This window comes from Macaca fascicularis, chromosome 17 (genome assembly GCF_037993035.2).
Source record: "Macaca fascicularis isolate 582-1 chromosome 17, T2T-MFA8v1.1".
Classification (NCBI taxonomy): domain Eukaryota; kingdom Metazoa; phylum Chordata; class Mammalia; order Primates; family Cercopithecidae; genus Macaca; species Macaca fascicularis.
Genome location: NC_088391.1, coordinates 69,293,736 through 69,302,899, shown reverse-complemented (window position 1 = coordinate 69,302,899; position 9,164 = coordinate 69,293,736). Strand labels below are relative to the sequence as shown.

The window sequence follows — 9,164 nt, the reverse complement described above, 5'->3', positions numbered from 1 at the left end:
AGACTTTTTGTAAGACGTTATCTGTATGCTGAATTCCAATGGATGAGGAGGAGATGAACCAGTTAAAGAAGAGCAGGAAAGACATTTCAAGCACATAAATAATTACACAGAATGCATTATGTAATGTGTCATTATTTCATTATTTATGTATTTAGGTGCTTGAAGCAACATAAACAATAACACATATGATGGAAGCATATGCTATGTGAGAGAACAAGCAGGGAGTAGATATTTCTAGAGTATAAATTTCAAGGTGCGGAATGTTCAGAGGTAAATTAGAAAATTAAAAAGAGGCCAGGTCATGGAATACCATATTAAGGAATGTGGTTGTTGTCTATAGGTAGTCAAAAATTTAAATTTTAAACATGGAAATAATTAAATAACCTTTTAAATTCTAGATAGAATTACACTGGCAGCAATTTGTAGCATGTCATAAAAATTTAAAAAATGTAGTGAAAAAACTGAAAAAAATTATATCCATAATCTCACGTAAGACATCTCTTAGGAGCTCCCCAAAATTGTGGTAGTTTTGAGGGATGGTGGAGATGCTATACTCATTGTCGGGACAGAGTCTGGAAAATATTGATTGTGATAGTTCACATGGTTGGATCAAACGCAGGTCACACAATTAAGTCTAATGTGTCAAACAATAGTAGGTACGATCATAGAAACACAAGTAAAGTACAATGGAAACAAAAAGAATTAATTTAGAGAGGCAGGAACGAACATCATGAAGGTGTGTAATTCCAAATGATACACAAAAAACATACATATGGAATATGGAAGAGTTACATAAATAGAAGTTTAAAGCACATCTTGGGGGTAGATTGCAAAAGGCATTAAGTATTTGGTCAGCAATTTTTAGTTTTCCTCTATAAAAGTTCAGAAATTATTTTATCATACTTATTAGTTTCTGAATGTGTTTTACTTATTGTCATGGAAAAATGAAATTTAAAAAATGGAACTGCCATGGAGACATACAAAATTAGATGGAGGGCAATATGCTTAATTCATTTCTACATTTTATGATTATATGCATTAGGTAGTAGATTTAAAATCTTCTTCACCTCAGGAAATAGGAGAAAGAGAATACAGATCACATGAGAACTGAGGTCTTCACATTAAAATGTGTGTTACAATATATTCATTACATTTGTAACTGACCCATATAATGGATTGAAATGTTTATTGCAGTTATTAATTTGGAATGTCTACAGCATTAGGGTGGAGTAAGATGTCAAAACAATTTTGTGAAGTCTATATTCTGATTAAGAATATGAGTGCTGAGTTGTTCATTCATTCAAAGTAATCAGAGTCATCTTACGTTTGTATACCATATTAAATCACGAGAGTCCAGAGCATCTGGTAAACTGAAATTATTCTAGTATTCAGCTATAACAATAATAGCACAATGTGAAATCAGATAATACAAACTATAGGAACCTGTCAAAATTTGAAATATGCCCATGTTACAATACATGTTTTAAAATAAGTCCTGTGAGTTCAAATTAATACTCTTGTTTATATACAGAATAGCATCTTAGAATCACAGCAACTTGATAAAGTAAGAAGACACCTTGACGATCACCTTTTCCAACCATTTCATTTTACAGATGAGGAAACTAATTTCTACAGTTTTGATTTCTTGCTGGTTCCTTCTAAATTGCATTATTACCTTCATGCTATTGCTTGCAAAAGTAATATCATATTATTTACTGAATATGAATATGAAAAGTATGTATCACCACTACCACCCAATTCAGAAATTTAAATCCTAAGAGTTACATGTATAAACTCCTCAAGGTGGTGTCAAGTTCATTGCCAGAAAGCTCTCCTAACGGGGAGCCAGAAATGGTTAAGTTAAGGAGTGATGTTAGTGTGTAAAATGGAATGTTCTTCCCCCCACCCCATGCCCAATTCCCATGTTTCCTCCCTAAATGTGCAAACCTGTCTGCCACTGTTCAATCTAGAAAAAGAGCTGATGGCAACCCTTTGTTATCATTTGGAGGGTCCAGATAAATATATAATGCCTGTAGATTGTCCAGACATTTAAATTGGGGGGGGGGGTAATTTTTAACACCTACCTGCATTTGTCGTGTTAAAACTCTGCTGTGCTAATAGCAGTCCCTGAAGTTCTGAGAACTATCCAGCTACACTGGCTAATTTAGGCAACATCCTTCCCCACATCCCAACATATTGCTTTTTTCACTGAAAGTATTTATTCAAACTACTCTATGAGCTTCTGGCTATGCTTTGGATTCTATCTTCTCTTGACCACTTTATTTACACTTCTTGACTCTTTCTACTATAAAAGCCCCAGCCTACCAGTCCTCTCTTTTTTTTTTTTTACCTTTCCAGAACTCAGAAATCTAGCCTTTCTGTAAACTCAGAGTACTTTTTAATCTCCATCTCATTTAATTTTATATGATCATAACTTGTTATTTAACTGCTTAATGAGAATATTTTGTTTCCTTAAACTAGATTAAAAGCCTCTATAGGGCAAAAACCTGTATGTATCTCATATCCCTTGATATCTACCAGCGTACTAAGAATATTGTAGGTCCTCAATAAATGTTGATGTTAAACCATGACATTTTGTTTACACTACTGTCTCTATAGTGATATAGTGATATAGTCTGAAAAATCAATATTTTATTAATTCAATACTCCACAGTATAGAAATGACTTAGGGGATTAATTTGACAAAAATAAAAGTTTTATATTATTCTCTAATTTTTCTGCTTCAGAGGTAAAGCCATAGATTCACAGTGGTCAAAACTCATTCAAAAGGAGCTATCTTAAAAGTAACATTAAAGGAAAATGTTTTCTATTCTAAAAAGTCTGCATGTATTTCATGAATGAAGAACCATTTTCTTAATTGTACTGATAATAAGATTGAAGAGAGGTAGTGAGGTGTAATGTCATTGGCATAGGCTCATTAGATAGACAAGCGGTCAGGTTGCAGCTCACTTATTTATCAGCAGTGTGACTTTGGAAACATTATTTACCTTGCTGAGTCTGTGTCCTTATGTATAAAATGGTGACAATAATATGTCTCTCATTTTGTCTAAGAAACTTTAATGAAACAACGAATGTAAATACTTCGTTGGTGGTATCTGCCAAGCCAAAACTTAGATAAAATTTTTAGCTATGTGTGCTGAATATGGGAGTTTGTAACATCACTACATCGATTAGGTCTATATCAGACACACATGCACTGATTGTCTCTTGCACACATTGACATGGATGGAAAAGAGAACTTGCAGAGAGAAAGGTTTGTTTAATACCTCCATGGGCAATGAGAGGAGTAAAAGAGTGATAGAGAAGTAAACATGATGTCTGTTCATTACAGTAGTAGCATCCAAATATGGCCATCAACCATTCTTCCCTTCCTAGACACACATAACAGACACTCCTCACATTAAGAGGTGCAGTCTTTTTCCCTATCTTTTGAAACTAGGCTGGCCTTGTGATCTGCTTTGATCAAAAGAATATGGTGAAAATGACATTCTGGGCCTTCTAAGCTCAGTCTTTAAGAAGTATATCAGCTTCTGTAGTCTCCCTCTTGGAAAACTCCATCTTGGACACTAGCCGCCATGTTGTGAGGAGGCCCAATCTCGAAGAGTAAATAAGTGGAGGCCACATGGAAAGAAGCCCTGGAGAATGAGTGACCCACCTTGGACATTCCAGTTCCAACTGTGCATTCAGCTGAACGAACTCACATAAGTGATCCCAACCAACATCATATGGAGCAAAAGAACTGTCCATGAAGGCATTTGCCATACCTCAATTTCTGACCCACAGAATATTAAGAAATGATAAATAGTTGTTATTTCAAGCCACTAAATTTGTGGATGCCTTTTTACACATCAATTGGTATTCAAAAAACTCCCTACATTTAAAAATTATATCCAACCTCTATTTTAAAAAGGAGGTTTGTTATCCATCGAAGCAGAACTCAGGCTTTCTCGATTTCAGTGAGGCCTTGAGGGTATACTCTGTGTTGTACAATGTGGGAGGATTTACAGCCTTGGGGGCCCTCAGGCATTGTACCCTTATAGGAAGCAGCATACTCCAGAGACAAGGACAGCAGTGGGAGAAAAAAAGGGCCTCACTGGGATGACCTTCCAGGAGGCAATTGCTACAAGAAAGCCTATGTACAGTTAAAAGATCACAACTGTCCCTGATCACATGGAAGCCTTCTCCAGATGCTGCCACAAACAATGGGAAGGGGTCTTGGAGCAGAGGTTGAGGATCTGTGACAAGTGCAGTGACAAGCTAGTAAGTGTTATAAATATGACTTTGCAATGAATCAACCTGCAAAAAAAAAAAAGAGAAAGCAAGTTCCAAAAACGCAACTCTAATTGATTCAGCTTAGAATAGACCCCACCTTTGGACCAATTAAAAATAGGGGGATTTTACTATATGAATATGGCTACTACCAGCTAGGCCATGGTACTACATTGATGGGAGGCGTTGGGGGGAGTACATAACTGTTAGTAGTTTCCTTGTGTGTATCTATTAGAGCTTATTTTCTGAATTGCAATGATGTATTAACTTAACTTTTATTGAAGATTGGGATTATCTCTACATCCCTAGAGCATGGGAAGCCCCTGGTACTACAGCCATTCAATAAACATTTGTTCTGTTTTTCCTGCACTTAACTGGTACATTCCACACCTGTCACTGCTCCTGTTTCTAGCAGTATGGCCATGTGATGTGGATTATTGGTGACGGTGAGTGAGGTGTATTTATCTCTTGAACATTTTTCAAATTATTTTCTTTTTATATATTTTTTTTTTTTTGAGACAGAGTCTCTCTCTGTCACTCATGCTAAAGTGCAGTGGCGCGATCTCGGCTCACTGCAAGCTCCACCTCCTGGGTTCACACCATTCTCCTATCTCAGCCTCCTGAGTAACTGGGATCACAGGTGCCCACCACCACGCCTGACTAATTTTTTGTATTTTTTAGTACAGATGGGGTTTCACTGTGTTAGCTAGGATGGTCTTGATCTCCTGACCTCGTGATCTACCCTCCTGGGCCTCACGAAATGCTGGGATTACAGGCGTGAACCACCACGCCTGGCACAAAGTACTTTCACATAGGTATAGAATTTATCTCTATACAGTGATGTAGGCAATATAATTTTTTTTCTTTTTTGAGATGGAATTTCACTCTTGTCACCTAGACTGGAGTGCAGTGGCACTATCTCGGCTTACTGCAACCTCCACCTCCTGGATTCAAGTGATTCTCCTGCCTCAGCCTCCCGAGTAGCTGGAATTACGGGTACCTGACACCACACCAGGCTAATTTTTTTGTATTTTTAGTAGAGATGGGGTTTCACCATGTTGGCCGGGCTGGTCTCGAACTTCTGACCTCAAGCAATCTGCCTCCCTCAGCCTCCCAAAGTGCTGGGATTACAGGTGTGAGCCACTGTACCTGGCTAGGCAATATAATTTTAACCTCTCAGCAGAAAAAGATTCAAAGAGTTTGTACACCTTGTGTATGGATTTTTGAGGGTCAGAGGAAACTGGATCACTGTGTAACATCTGGTGCAGGAAGTCAGGAGTACCGGGTAAGGCAGGATCCAAGACAGAATCACACATAAAGGGAGCTCAGCTTGGCTCCAGCAAGTTTCTGAGGTGTAAGGTGAGGTGAATAATCAGCAGATTCTGTGATTCTGAGAGTAACAAACAGAATTGGGCCGCAAGCACCATGCTGGTCGCTTTGAGTGGTTGAAGAATTTTGTTATTAGCAGGGCTGCCCCACTTAAAACAGTTCCCAGCTGGAGTTTTCAAGAGAGGAATGTGCAGCTACCTAAGGAAGTCTGACAGTATGGTAAGACCTTGACAGTGTCTGAGACGCAGAACACCCTAAACTCTGGGCAGTTCTTTCAATCCTCATGATATGCACTTAGCCCAATTCACGCCATCTCACCACAACTGCAGATGTGCTTTGCCTCTTAGTGTAGGCTGCCATTTTTTAACTGTAAAACCCTGGGCCACTTTCTTAACCCTTCTGATACCTAATTTCTTCCCTTGTAAAATGAGATCATGCTGTCTTTCTCAAAAGTGGAAGAGTGGCTAAAACAACATGCAAAGCATTGATCCTAGTGCCTGGTAAGAGGAGGCCTTCCTATACTTCACCTCCCCAGCCTCTTCAGTGGCAGTAGTAAAAGACTTCAAATCCCTCTTAGTCTTATTACTTTATTAATAATGGCAAACTTCTAACTTGAAAACATTTTTTCTTCCTTCTTCCCCCTGAAGACTCTAGGCCTCTTGGAATATTTATTTTAGAATGAAGCTGTTGCAGCAATACATCGCACACACCACATCTTAACTTGGGAAAGTTCCTTAACCTTTTTCAGCCACAGTGTTTTCATCTTTAAAACGGGTGTAACAATGACTCCTCCCTCCTAGAGTCGTAAGGATTCGTTGTACACTTAGCATTGATGTAAATGTAAAGCACTTAGCACAGTGCCTGTTGCATAGTAAGTACACAACAACTGTTGACTAGTGTTCTGATTATCTAAGCCTCGGTTTACTCACCTACAGATTGGGTATTGAAATGTCTACTTTGAAGGGTATTTTGAAAATTAAAATGGAGATTGTTCATAGAAATATGTATAGATTAATAACCGGTACATTGTAAGCACACAGCCAAAGATTATTCATCCCTTATTCTTATAAAATAGTTATAATATTATTCATCTCTTCTTCTCATAAAATAGCTTAATTATAATAGGTGCTCAACCAAATGCAAATCTTTACTGTTCATGAGTACCAGTATTTATTTCCAATGGAAGAGAATTCCTGTTACCTAAGAATTAGGAGATAAGAATCCCTGGTTTTGTGGAGAAGGGGCAGGTTATTTAAGGAAAGGTAAGGTGATTTAAGGGTTTTGATATGTAAGGTCATATTCTCAACTGTGAAAAGAAATTTAAAATTACTATCTGCCAACCAATACGTAGTAGGCTTTAAGGTGACACTATAAAACAACTGTCATAGGCTCTGATATCCCAGCCATACCCATGCAAGTGCACACCAAAAAGCCAATTTACACCATGTGGATGTAATCTTGCTCCATTTCACTACATTTCTGAGGAGAAAGGAATTATTAATTGTTGTTTACTATGATACTTACTATATAAGTGAGCTAGGCTACACCATAATTTCCGGCCTGAGTTCAAAGATTGGCAAAAACAACTTTGCTTAAGGTGCTTTCTATTTGATTTTCTACCAAATCAGCGACATAAAAACTATACGAATGATAGAAATCAGTGAGAAAACAAACCTCTTGATCCTTTCCAGAAGTTAGATGATCAACCATGTGGATGCAGGAGCTGAGTTCTCTACATTAAGCTAGAAAATGGGCTTGTCAATATTCAAAGGTCTCATTTGGTTATATGTGTCAATTTTTGCTAAGTCACAGTTACATGCTTTAGTGTTCTTATTGCTTCATCTAGATTGCAAAAATACTGGGCCACGTGTGGCCTGCCAAGATATGTGATTATCCACTTTGTAGCACAACAACTTGTATTAGACTTTGATTGTTAGCTTGTAATCATTTTTGAGTACTCACCTTTATATAAAGAATTGCAGAATAAACATTGTTCTTGTTATGAATCTTCTACACAGAAAGTACCCAAGAGGTAAAATATTGGCATCTAAAATTAAAGGAATAAAAAATGCATAAGCTGTTTAATATACAGATGAAAGGAGAATTCAATGTTTTCTTCATAAGGAATTCATTTTCTAAGAAATAGCTTTAATTAAAAATCTCTGATAAATAAAACAGAGAATTTTAAAGCATTTTTGACAAAAGATTTAATAATTTAAAGACATCCACTTCTTTTCATTTGAAATAATGTAAAAATGTAAATCTCATTTACTTAAATGTGATAATGTAGCCCTATAGAATTGTCTTTAAAATGAATAAAATCCCCATGGTTATTTTATCGAACAAGACTAGGAACTTTACAGCAAAGAGAAATGAAATGTAAAGTACTGTGAAATAAAATCAGGTATATGATTGAAAGATAAATTTGTCTATGTCCTGAATGGTACTACCTAGGTTTTCCTCTAGGATTTTTATGGTATTAGGTCTAACATTTAAGTCTCTAATCCATCTTGAATTAATTTTCGTATAAGGAGTAAGGAAAGGATCCAGTTTCAGCTTTCTACTTATGGCTAGCCAATTTTCCCAGCACCATTTATTAAATAGGGAATCCTTTCCCCATTTCTTGTTTCTCTCAGGTTTGTCAAAGATCAAATGGCTGTAGATGTGTGGTATTATTTCTGAGGACTCTGTTCTGTTCCATTGGTCTATATCTCTGTTTTGGTACCAGTACCATGCTGTTTTGGTTACTGTAGCCTTGTAGTATAGTTTGAAGTCAGGTAGCGTGATGCCTCCAGCTTTGTTCTTTTGACTTAGGATTGTCTTGGAGATGCGGGCTCTTTTTTGGTTCCATATGAACTTTAAAGCAGTTTTTTCCAATTCTGTGAAGAAACTCATTGGTAGCTTGATGGAGATGGCATTGAATCTATAAATTACCTTGGGCAATATGGCCATTTTCACGATATTGATTCTTCCTATCCATGAGCATGGTATGTTCTTCCATTTGTTTGTGTCCTCTTTTATTTCACTGAGCAGTGGTTTGTAGTTCTCCTTGAAGAGGTCCTTTACATCCCTTGTAAGTTGGATTCCTAGGTATTTGATTCTCTTTGAAGCAATTGTGAATGGAAGTTCATTCCTGATTTGGCTCTCTGTTTGTCTGTTACTGGTGCATGGCATGGCATGGGCAAAGACTTCATGTCTAAAACACCAAAAGCAACGGCAGCAAAAGCCAAAATTGACAAATGGGATCTCATTAAACTAAAGAGCTTCTGCACAGCAAAAGAAACTACCATCAGAGTGAACAGGCAACCTACAGAATGGGAGAAAATTTTTGCAATCTACTCATCTGACAAAGGGCTAATATCCAGAACCTACAAAGAACTCAAACAAATTTACAAGAAAAAAACAAACAACCCCATCAAAAAGTGGGCAAAGGATATGAACAGACATTTCTCAAAAGAAGACATTCATACAGCCAACAGACACATGAAAAAATGCTCATCATCACTGGCCATCAGAGAAATGCAAATCAAAATCACAATGAGATA

At 37.1% G+C, this 9,164-nt stretch overlaps 1 protein-coding gene across 1 annotated transcript in view; it reads right to left on the bottom strand.

The window, feature by feature from the left end:
- Positions 1-7,577: 7,577 nt before the first annotated feature.
- The window catches only part of LOC102133231 (uncharacterized), a 360,266-nt gene continuing 358,679 nt past the window's right edge, over positions 7,578-9,164 (bottom strand). The window contains exon 6 of the transcript XR_012426450.1: positions 7,578-7,666. The gene's annotated coding sequence lies outside the window, so the exon portion shown is untranslated. The remainder of the gene's footprint in view (positions 7,667-9,164) is intronic.